The sequence below is a fragment of the Haliotis cracherodii genome, unplaced genomic scaffold, assembly GCF_022045235.1.
Source record: "Haliotis cracherodii isolate W230 unplaced genomic scaffold, xgHalCrac1.p SCAF_19, whole genome shotgun sequence".
Classification (NCBI taxonomy): domain Eukaryota; kingdom Metazoa; phylum Mollusca; class Gastropoda; order Lepetellida; family Haliotidae; genus Haliotis; species Haliotis cracherodii.
Genome location: NW_027266274.1, coordinates 10,692,334 through 10,705,370, shown reverse-complemented (window position 1 = coordinate 10,705,370; position 13,037 = coordinate 10,692,334). Strand labels below are relative to the sequence as shown.

The 13,037-nt window shown below is 40.3% G+C and overlaps 1 protein-coding gene across 2 annotated transcripts in view; it reads left to right on the top strand.

Moving 5' to 3' along the window:
• Nucleotides 1-539: 539 nt before the first annotated feature.
• Nucleotides 540-13,037, top strand: part of LOC139466753 (uncharacterized) — a 75,310-nt gene continuing 62,812 nt past the window's right edge. For both annotated transcript variants that reach the window (XM_071248418.1, XM_071248417.1), the window contains exons 1-2: nucleotides 540-812; nucleotides 7,448-7,561. The gene's annotated coding sequence lies outside the window, so the exon portion shown is untranslated. The remainder of the gene's footprint in view (nucleotides 813-7,447; nucleotides 7,562-13,037) is intronic.

The window sequence follows — 13,037 nt, the reverse complement described above, 5'->3', positions numbered from 1 at the left end:
CCCTGGATGACGGGAATCAGCAGGGGCGCACATAAGAATGATATATTTCTAAACTGATACTATTGAAATCGTTTCCTTGAGCAGTAGACGATTTAATTCAATTGACAACGCACAATCAAGTCAGGCGGATCTCCAGTGGCCCAGCTCGACGACTTGAACTCTTTTATATTCAACTTCTGGGAAACATCCAACCTTTATGCAAGTCTTGAACTTTTGTATCAATTGTGATATTGCTCCAATTTAAACGTAGAAAATCTACAAGGAACGCGATATGTTGATTCAGAGCAGGAGGCGCGGAAAATAAATTTAATTCAAGTTTTTGAAGCTCAAACATCAATTTCTAAGTCAAACCCCTTTTTTCCGCTCGGAAATCAAAATATTTCTCAACCACGCTGAGACTAACCTTGAGACTCACGGCCCAATGAAACTGCCTCCCGACCAGCAGTCCGTACTAAATAGGACGGGCAGTAGTATAGCGAGGCTGGTATTGATTGGTAACGGTTTGTCAATAAGTCTTGCCAAGCGATTGGTTACAAATGAAGACCCTAGACCACGGGAAACAGCACCTCTCGCTCACTTTGTGAATGGACTAAGAGAGATGCGCACGTTATACCAAGAGCTCTCACACTGATTGGGCACGTGCATTGGGTAAGCTTCTAACAGGATGTGAATGAGAACGACCGAGTCCAGAGATAATGCTGAAATACTGAAGGCTTTTTCGGTGGCTTTTGATTCAATGCGGAAGTTGTTTGGCGATGGATATTATCTCAAGCAAGGCTCAGCTGATCTGCGATGAGATGTCCATTTAAGTCGTAAGTCTTTGTTGATGTTCGTGTTTGTAAGAAGGTTTTTGTTGATAAACAAGAGCGTGAGTGACACGTTTGTCAACCCAACATGGTTTCCATTAACACAATGTGTACATCCTCTGCTATGAAGCTTCACACAGTAATCCGCTTCATCCATATCACATTATCACTGTTGCTCTTACAATCTGGGAAGGCTACAACGTGGTAGGACCTTATAGTGATATGGTGGCGTCAACCCATACTTACTCATGGTAGGAGTTCCATGATAAGAGTTCCATGAGTATATGGTAAAGTTGTCCCTTCACAACTATACCTTTCACCCTTGGTGATAAGAACACTGTCATGCGTATGGTATTGATGGTTTTCATTTCGGTTGGGTTTCATGCAATCACCAAGCATGGTGGTTACATTTTATTCAATACAAATACATGATGCTATCTCGCAAATTGATCCTCCGTGAACACGGGTCTGCTTCACATTTCCGTCGCACGTTAAGGAGTGACAGATTGACAGATGTGCATTTCAACTGTTGACATTTCTAGGCAACGCATTTATGCTCTTTGGACACTAAATCACTGCGTCAACCTTCCGCGCCGCATGGTGCTGGCTCGTGTTGGTCTTATTGGTGACTTGCTGGTTTGTAGATAATGCGCGTCATGAACTCGGGTTTTGATGGCACCAATGTTCTTGAAACTATTTCAAGAATGTTTTAAATTCCTATCAACCTCTACTGTATTGTTGTTGTGCATTTCATAGCATGTCATTATCACTTGTCGGTTCCCTTGTCAATTTCAGCATTGTTCATTGCACTCTCTTCGCCCATCGATATCTGCAGAAGCCGGTGCCATTGACATTCAAATCGACAGATTTCATTATTTGGCACCGTCCACGTAGGGACGAAATTGCCTCTTCAATTCTAGCGAGTTTGGAAGAACTTGATGGGTGAAAACCGATGACTAACTTGAACTGCCATTACTACTGCCTGTCAGTCAAAAAGACATCGATCATACAATCTCGTCCTGAACACTGAGGATGCTCTAATGGTTAAAGCATAAATTGATACAGCGTAATGCAGTTTATTCTTGTTATGTTATCCTATACAAGATCTGAAGTGGAGACCTCTGTAATTAGCTTTCGTTTATGGTGTCGAGATGTTGCACAATTCCGGATCCTACGTGGGTGTTACGACTGACGAAAGTCAAACAACGAACACATGGCGTCTTATTTAACGGTGTAGAAAATTACACTTGGAAAGAAAACTAGTTTATTTCGAATATGATACACAACCCTTAATGGCCTCTATTACAAGGTGAGGTAGGCTATGTATAGTTCGTGCCAAATATATTTTTTTTAAACTAGTGATATGTGTCTTACCTCTTTGATGTTGTTCGTTGTCGTCATAATTTGATTACATTTTATACTGGGACATTGGGACCCAGTCGTCTAAAGCGCCGTAATTCGCTTTGCAGAGAAATCTATGATCGTGGGTTCTAATCCTGGTTCGCTGCAATTATGTTTCTGGTATTATTTCCAGCACCATACCTGTGCTCGTGGGTTTCTCCAAAGTGGTAAACGTCTGAGACCTGCATTACTTCGGGCTTTCCTCCCACATTAAGCTGACACGCCGTGATAAAGCTGGAATAGTTAAATTTTGAAATACTGTTAATTCCGCGTTTGAAACACCTCACCACTCACATATTCCATATGTCCCTCAGTGAAACCCTGTCATGAACTATGACATACCTGGAATACAATTATTTAAACCCACTCACATTTGATACAAGTTGATACAAGCACATACTATTACAATGAAGTTCAGAGTTCAAACGCACATATTAACCCTTCAAGAACCTCAGAGATAGACACTGATCAAATTTATATTGATACAAGAAAGAGGCTGTCGGTCATCAAGACGAAACACAAACCTGTCGTAATCTTTGTTTTGTCTAACACAGCAATCCAATTATTTTGTTATCTCCCAAAATAAGATAATCACTTTACCTTTTTCATCTTCCCGTTTACACTAGTGTTATCAAATGAACTCTTGGTACTTTCTTGCACGCCAATTAGCCTGAATAACCTAACAGAATTATGTTATCATGAAACGTTAAGAAGTGAGCCATGATTCAGTTCACACTGTCTGAAATTGTTTTATCGTCTCGTGACTTCTGTCATTTTCTACGGGTTTATTGCTCTGGGGGTTGTTACTACGCAATCAGACCCTCCAACAGCGCCATCTTGATCCAAGGTTTCTTTAACGAATTGTTTGGTGTACATTATCAGAACGAAATGTTTCAAGTCTCTTTACATTTACATCTAAATATCAAAGGGGGCACGGGTGGCCCAGTCGTCTAAGGCGCCGCGATTCGCTGTGCAGAGTTGCGTCCCTTGGGTACGCCAGAAACCTATGATTGTGGGTTCGAATCTCGGTTCGCCCCGATTATGTTTCCAGGTTTGTCAGCATCATATCCATGCTCGTGGTAAACGTCTGAGGCCTGCATCACTGCATCACTTCGGGCTTTCCTCCCGCAATAAGCTGACACGCCGTGATACAACTGGAATTCTGTTGAAAGCGGCGTTAAACACAACTCACTCACTCACTCTAAATATCAAAATATCATACAATTATGAAGACTACACGGTAAAGAAGGGAGCAGGACGAATATAACTCTTTTTTGGTACAAGGGGCGGTCGGGTAGCCTCGTGGTTTAAGGGGTCGCTCGTCACGCCGAAGACCCGGGTTCAATTCCCAACATGGGTACAATGTGTGAAGCCCGATGTCTTGTGTCCCCCGCCGTGATATTGCAGGACTATTGCTAAAAACAGCGAAAACCTTACTCTCTGACTGAGAGTACACAACTACAAACGTCTTTGCTACCCATGGTTAAGAATTGCCACCCCTCTAAAATTGACACTATCAAGGTATCTATCATGAAATTGCAGATAAACTGGTACATCATGTTCAGATTCTTTCCAATACTGGATAATGTTGGTTGTTCAAGAATTACTAGGGCGGTCGAGTAGCCGAGGGGAGTAAGCGTTCGCACGTCATGCAGAAGACCCGGGTTCGATTCCCCACATGGGTACAGTGGAGCCCATTTCTGGTGTCCCCCGCCGTGATATTGCTGGAATATTGCTAAAAGCGGCGTAAAACCATACTCACTCACTCACTCACTCACTCTTTGTTACAATGATTGCGACATTAATGTTCAGTGTAGATACCAACACCGTTATCAAACAAGTGACGTACAGATATGTGAAGCAGGAATATACATATTTATGTGGAGAATTTATTTGAGAATTGACTTTCACTTTGTGTGAGTTTATTGGAGTATGAACCTTCATAGAGTGAGGACCAAACAAAATGAACGTCGGAGCTTGGGGTTACCCCAGGAATGTGGAAGTAGTCCCTCTGTGTTTACGTCATTTCAAGGCCTCGTGAAAAACGTATGAACATCTAAATGTGTCCTGCATACACTTATGAACGACAATCCGCGGCCACGTGACCGACCTCTCGTCCAATGGAAAAGCTGTATATCGTGTAAACTTCAAATTTAAAATTATAAAGGTTGAATGATGACAGATTCACGTTGAGGGTGAAGGTGGGGTTTAACGTCGCGTCCAAGATTATTGCACTTGCATGCATGTGTGTCTGTGTGTGTGTGTGTCTGTGTGTGTTTGTGTGTGTGTGTGTGTGTGTGTGTGTGTGTGTGTGTGTGTGTGTGTGTGTGTGTGTGTGTGTGGCAACTGCCTTCAGTGGGGCAGGATGCGCTCAACTTTTCGCGAACACCGGGCACCATCACTAACTGACATTGGTTCATAAACACATGCTCATGATAATATCGTAACAGCAAAATGGAATCTGCTTTTAGCAGATATATCTTATGATTAAGGAAAGGTAAGAGCGATTATGAACTTATTTATTATGAGAAACAAAACGTTTAGGAGTATATGCTTGCTCCTCTATCATGTGATTGATTGATATGAGACAGAGAGCAATCATATATACATGTGAGGTTAAATTGGGTTTAACGTCGCGTCCAAGATTATTGCACTTATATAGCGACGTGCATGCACGTGTGTGTGTGGCTGCTTGTTCTAGTCCGGACTGATGCCGATTTATAGTGCTAGTGCTGCCACAGTTTAACATGAATACCTCACTCAGACACAGTATACTGACTCCGAGCCGACCAGTCCTTGTTTTAGCCCCTTTATGCCGAGCGTCAGGCAGGGTAACAACAAGTCTTCTTTTAACGTCTTTTGGTATGACACGGTATCGAACCCCGGATCGTCCGCTCTCCGTCCGACGCTCTACCACTAGACCACCGAGGCGGTCAGTTGATGTTGAAGGAAAAAAGGTTGAAGAATGATGCCTGATGATGTACATAATGGCATTAATAGGCTTAACAAGGCACGGCAGTACAATCAATACAGTGATTTGTGTGGACAAGCTAATTAGAAAACAGTATTAAGATGGTGGAGACAGTGATGAGCTCATTTATACCTTTGAACAGAGAACAAGAGATTTCTTCATGCAAGAATGGTCAGATTGTATATCTAATTCAGAATATCTAGAATTATATCACACCTACAAATCCTTACTACAACCTGAAAAATATCCATCATCGATTAAGACTGTAAATTTAAGAAGAGCCCAAAATTTAGATGATGTTCGAATGATATTAAAATACATAAACTTAGAATGTCTAGTGTTCATGACTTGGCTGATGGTCTACGCAATTTCCGTAAAGAAGATGATGAATACCATGCATTATTAATATGCCCAGCCTATACTAACTTAAGGTCAAGATATTTGCCCGTGTATAATTATGATACAAGTTTGTATGGCTACTCACAACAAATAACGACAGCATTATATTCGAGCTTGACCTTTATCTTGAACAAATGTTTGAGAAATTCCAAAACCAATATAAATTGAAGCGCTCTGTCCCAATGTGTCAAATATTATCAGATCATATGAGCTATTGGCCTCATGGCCAGGTTATACGAAATAATTTCTGTACTTTTCAGTATTAAGATCGGAAAATTAAGCTGTATGTATAATGGACAATGGAATGATGTTAAGATTGTTTAGCGATGAGGTCGTGGTAGCCTGTTGGGATGTAATACCCCTGATCTCTGTTAATGTCTGGTTGAAGTCTTTTGATGTTGATGTTCTAGGAGTTTCCTGGTCTTGTAGTTGGTAGCCATCACATCCAGCCATCTAGCCTTCCACCAACATCCCCGATCGGCTATAAGATACGGATACACTGATATATTGACGTGTATGCCACCCGATACTTCAATTGTACTGCTCCTGTACAACTTCCATTGTACTGCTCCTGTAACATATAATATACAGGGCATGACGTTCACAGTCAAGAAGAGTTCAAGTCGCTATGAAACGTGTAGGATCTTCCATGATATATGATAACGAGGAATAAGCGAACGAAATAATAAGGGAGAGTTCTTTATCAAGATAACGTGGTATACATTAAAGACCAGTTTCCATTCCCTAATATACACTCCTTCGAATGATACAAGTTTCAACCATATACAAATATGCTAATTTACCATAGGTGACTCCCGTGAAGATCCGGATTAGAATTGATATTTAGCGACCCATGCCGGTCGTAAGAGGCGACTTACGGGATCTGGTGGTCAGGCTCGCTGACTTGGTTGATGCTTGTCATCGTATCCAAGCTGTGTAGATCCATGTTTAAGATAAATGAATTGTCTGGTTAAGACTCGATGTTTTATTGACATATACCTGGAATAATAGTGCGGTGTTAAACAACAAACACTACCTCGGATGAGATTATTTTGAAAATGTCCTTTATATCTCTTTGAAGGAATTATTGTTCCAACTTTTCCAATCACCATACCCTTATTTTCGGCCATTAACACAGTGATGTCATGTTTAGAAATACCAAACGGAAATATCCACGTCCAGGTATATCCAATTATTGTCCTACGTCTCCCTACCTCAGGTCCAACTACAACGGAGACCAATCACAAAGTAGTTCTGTTCTTTGAAGCTTAATGAGATATAATAATGTTTGATGTATTTTTCTCTGTTAAATGATACATTTTGAAGAGAATACTTCTTTGAAGCTATACTTTACCATCAGGAAATCGTCAGAGTAAATACCTTCATTTCAATCAAACCCTTCCACTATTTGCTTCAAAGCTATTTTCCTTCTGTCTTTGTAATTAGCCACATGGTGTCTTGGCCCCGCGCAATGATGGAGTCATCTCCCTTTGACATGAGTCCTGTTTATCATTATTGAGGGTATTCGGATTGAAACATTTGCTAATGACCACCTATGTGATGGTTGGTTGGTTGGTTGGTTGGTTGGTTTTTTAACGCCGCACTCAGCAATATTCCAGCTATATGACGGCGGTCTGTAAATAATCGAGTCTGGACCAGACAATCCAGTGATTAATATCATGAGCATCGATCCACGCAATTTGGATCGATGACATGCATCAACCAAGTCAGCGAGCCTGACCACCCGATCCCGTTAGTCGCCTTTTACGACAAGCATAGTCGCCTTTTACGGCAAGCGTGGGTTACCCATGTGATGGTGTATATGTACTGGAAGCTATAACCCTTGTATCTTTACCTTCATTTATTACAGACTGGTTCGGACAGAGTTTTTAGTGAGATGAAGATGTTTGGATACAGTTCAAAGGATACCACACAAGAAGCAACAATTTCAGCCCTGCAACAGTGAGACCACTCTAAAGAAAGTGTAAGTATTTTTTTAACCTATTTTACCGGAAAAAAACACAGAACGTGGAACCTTTACATACACTGAAAGAAAACTTGTATTTCTTCTTTAGGATACGTAAATCCTACATATTACAATTAGTGTCTACTTTCCCATCATGGAACCATGGAACGGGTGTGTCACTCAGATATTTTCGCATTGCCGATGCAGCCTCAGAAATTCGTTCCTACAAGGACTAGTCCAGAGGACTAGCGTAACCCGTATTCCACTTGTCCTCAGAGTTTGTAGTTAGTGTTTCTAAAGAAGACAAAATGTGTTCATTGCGTACATTTTTTTCTTATTCCGTTCCAATTTATAGCCAAATTGAGCATTGAGATCTGGTTCACAATTACAGCCTTCAAATGTTGTTAGTCAATTGGGACTACCATCATTGGGTTTTTAGTTGTCCTCGGCACAATTTAGTAGTCTCGGACAAACAGACAAGCGTGAATTTTGAAACATGATGTAATTTTCCGATTTCCGACTTAGAGTTCAGGGCCCTGTTCCACAAAGCGACCTTAGTGCTAAGTTGGTCGTAACTCCCATACTTTATCATAGGCTTGCGGTTAACGTAGCACTAAGATCGCTTTGTGGAACAGGGCCCTGATGTTGAATCATCCTTCTTGTGACGTTATATCGGATGTAACATGTGAAGTGTCAGATACACTAGCGGTGCCGATACACGTACAAACAAGGCACGTTAGGTCACCCTCGATGTATATCTGTCCCAGAAAAACACAAGAAGAAAGTGCAGTTCTTGGAACCCACCTCGCACGACTCCTACTGCACTAAGACTGAATGTACCAGGAAATAGCTAAACACGCTGTCCTATCCAAAAGCAGCTTGCCTCGTGACTTGATGTCAGAGTAATTTACAAACTCAACTCTATAAATTGTATGGCAACGGCACACGGATCGATATCTGAACGTCGCTATTACAGTTAAACAAAGAAGTTGGTGTCCATAAATTGTGCATACTTTGAAACTGAAGTCCAGGTAATTGTTCTCCGTGGTTATTTTAGATAGAAATAATTTTCAAAGGGTGCACGTCTTTAGATTGAATTAGTTTATTCTTTGGGCTGATGGGTTATATATAAGTTCTGAAGACAAGGAAGTAATCGGGAACGCCATTGCCACACTGTAGGTTCAATCAATCAGTTTATTCATATATAACTGTAAGGCCACAGGCCCATAGTACAGAATACATGACAATGTGGAAGCGGTTAGGAATGTTACAAGGATTCATTTCTTAATAACATGGCATGATATATAAAGAGAGAGAGATTTTGTATAGCCGTTTTGCTCACATGTGAAATTAAAGAGATAAACTTGTATTTATTTGGATGTACATAGCATTTCTTTTCAATATATTTTTTCCTTAAATTATCATATTTACAACATACAAGTAGAAAATGAAATTCATCTTCGACAACATTTAAAGAACATTGTTTACATAATCTTAAACATCTGGGTATTTTGTTGTGCCTGCCACCTTCAACCATTAACCTGTGTGAGCTGCATCTAAATTGTGTTAATGATATTCTGCATTTTCTTATATTTACATCAGTTAAATATTTTTCTGCGCATATTTGCATTTTAAAATCTCTATAATATTCGCATTTTCTAGAAACATCTACAGTAGATCTCCATGTTTGAAAGTACATGTCAAAAAGCGTCTGCCTTATTTTCGATATGAACATGGCATGATTCTCTAAGAAACATTGGTTTTCCCAGATGTAACCATACCCACATTTATACAGTAGACATTTAACATGTAGGTTCCATTGAAGGTAACAGCTGCCGATCAGTGATACGAATAGACTCTTGCAAGAGTAAATAGTCACTCTTCATCCTCACCTAATGGATATTCCTTGGGAAAGCAGTGAACGCAAGTCCAAATTCACCAACACAAGGAATAATAATTCCTCAGATTGGCAAAGATTACTGCATCATTCTTAAAGAAACCTCACGAAAAACCCTTAGATAGATCTCCGCGTTATCATTACATATAATTAATCCCTCGCTACTTATTCTATTCCCTTCGAACTTACTTTTCATGTATGCAGTCTCTATATGCGATAACCACTCAAAGATCGAATTGTCTCCAAACTGTTACGAGACTCGTTCTCAGCGTCTGTATGCCATACCTTTGTGTCCGTACTGTGTTCCCAAGGATGCATATACATTCTGATACAAACGTGTTTTTAATGGCACCAGCACAAGGCCTATGCCCCGCAGATTTCTCTGAATAATGTTTCGGCACCCCGTGCATTCCGTTCCCCTAATTGTTCAAGGGCTGCTTTGTTCCCCGATTATTTCAAACCACGTTGGACTCTAGATGGATATTATCACTCAGATCGCGCCACAATGGCCACTGGTTCCGAGTTAACAGCACCGAAATAGCATTACTCGTCCTGTTCCACTATAACGCTGTTACTCTGAATCTTCCAAACCTCTTTGTTATCAAATAACACTGCAGGACCTGAACGATCTATGGGCATAATAAGGGTCGTATGCGTTTGCTAATAGGGCTTAATAGGCATTAATAGTGATAAGGTCGGAAGGATCTTATAGTTGAGTGTTAATGTCGCCACGAGTAATCATCTACAAGGTTACAGCACATCAGATTCCACAGATACAGCTACATCTACGATGTTTAAATTAGGATACGATATATGGATGAACAACTTAATTGCAATTAGGAGCGACGTTTCGGTGTAGGTTCTAACACCGTTATCAAACACCATTTAGCCTTACTTAGTACTCCAACTTCTAAATGCCTCTCAAAAAAGTTATCTAAGATGTTTGCTGACGAGCTTCCTCAAGAACTATTTTACACAGGATGAAGGAGTAAGTACATACTTCGAAATGTTCTGTTCCTCAAATAAAGAACTTGATGTCCATAAATTCTCTTCCTTGTGTGCATCACTTCTGCCTAAAGACTTCATTTTACTACAGTCCTAAGTAAGTACTAACAAACTACAATATAGTTTTTGTGAGCCACTGGATATTTAATCTCTTATATTGTCCTAAATTAGCCTATTCATAAAAAGCGGCAGTATGCTTGTATGTGATTTATCGTTTCATAACAAAAGCGATTCAAGGATTGAGGATCTAGTTTTGATTCATTAGGTTCATTAGAAGTTCTAGGTCGGCACTATTCAGACCTAAAATTCAAAGGATTTATCAAGATGAAAGGGTCACGATTGGTTGTCTAGGAAACCGCTGGCCTCCGTAGTTGACACAGAGCTAACTTCTATCACTTCTATCACTATGTAGTACTGTAGGCGTGGGGAAATTCATCACTTCAGAAACTGAGTAAAGTGATTCATTTTTTAGTTCAGCACACATAGAAGCGATATAATTATAAGTGTTTATCCTCATCACTTGTTTGTACTCATTCCACTTTCAGTGTAGGAGTCCACATCGAAAGGTCGCTGATGCAGTAAACCAGAAATTGGCATCCATATTTTTGTCTTAATTATTGGAGAGTAATTTCTTGTCCTGTTCTCATCAAATGCTGACAGTTACCGATCGATTGATGAGAGTTATCATTGTTAAAACGTCAGGGCAATTTGTAAAAAATGAAAGCAAATGTCTCCTGAGAAAACAATTATGCATACGAGCTCGAATTGGCAAAAAAGGAGTTCAGCCAAGACTTTTAACTTTTAAATTAGGGTTATAACGTTGAAGGCTTAAGTAAAGCTTTCAAATTTGAAGCACAGTTCCAAATTTGACGCATCAGTGACAAAAATTAGTATGATACAATTGCCTCTTTTTGACTTGTATTATATGTTTCCGTACTTTTTTCGGATGAGCACCTGACTTGACTTCGCATGTTTTTTGTGACAACTGCCTTCACTGGGCCAGGATGCGCTCACCTTTTCGCTAACACTATCACTACCTGATATTGATTCACATGCACATGATATTATCGTAACAGCACAATGGAATCTGCTTTCAGCAGATATGTCTTATGATTAAGGAAAGGTAATAGCGATTATGAATTTCTTTATTTTGAGGAACAAAACGTATCGGAAAATATGCTTGCTCCTCTATCATGTGAATGATTGATATGAGGCAGAGGGCATTCATATGTACATGTGAGGTGAAATTGGGTTTAGCATTGCGTCCAGGATTATTGCACTTATATAGCGTGTGTGTGTGTGTGTGTGTGTGTGTGTGTGTGTGTGTGTGTGTGTGTGTGTGTGTGGCTGCTTGTTCTAGTCCGGACTGTTGCCGATTTATAGTGCTAGCTCACTGAGATACCATGCCGCAGTTTAACATGAATATCCAACTCAGACACAGTATACTGACTCCGAGCCGACCAGGCTTTGTTTTAGCACCTTAATGCCGGGCGTCAGACAGGGTAACAACACGTACCATGTTTTAACGTCTTTTGGTATGACGAGGCCCTGGTCCTTCCGCTCTCCGGGCGGACGCTCTACCACAAGATATATACAAGTATCATCAACAGAAGTAAAAAGATATAAAAAAGAAGATGACATCCATTCTCACTCACTCACTCACTCACTCACTCACTCACTCACTCACTCACTCACTCTCTCTCTCGTGTATCACCTCTGAATACCATTCAAAGACTTCATTAAGGAAATTTTTATTTTATTTCTTCTGTTAATTTGTATCTAAACAAATAATTGGAGCAAACATTTTTTTCTTCCGTTTCCCCAAAATCGATTTACTGAGATCAATTATCGTATGGTGTACGTGAACATTTAACCCATAAGTTTCTCTTCATCCCTAAGATGAAACAGTATTTTACCACGAGCAAAGAGTGTTCCAATTAGTATGTGATACCATGCCGCAATGGATACCGGACTCATACACAGCGTAATGACTGGTCCTTGTTTTATCCCTTAATACCGAGCGCCGGCAGCAGGGTAACAACAAGTACCAATATTTGACATATGCTGGTAAGATATGCCCGGGATTCGAACCACAGACCTTTTGCCTCTGCACACGCTCTATTCACCACCCTACAGAGGCGGTCCGCAGATGACATGTCATGATCACTGGACAAAATATAACTGTACTTTACATCGGAGATCACACGGGAAATCTAGACGTCCAGTTCTTTAGTTGCCATAGCAACATGACAACCTGCAACTGTATTAAACAGATGTTGTTGTAACCAAAATCAGTGATTGACACTTATGCGTTGGATGGGACGTGATAACCAGCTTAATTTAGTTCGAGTTACGAGTGGGAAATAACAAGTAACTATAAATTATGAATGTCAATGTGTCGGAGCAGACAACCGGTGTTGATAACGCAGTTGCCGTGTTGAATTGCAAAAGTTGGAACTATTTATTATCTGTGACGTGTGTGGGCTGTATAATGACGAGTTGTATCTCGACAATACACAAACTTCATAATCAGTGTTCTCGATATGATGAATCGATATTTATTTCAACCAAAAAATAGGAAAAGAGTTTCCT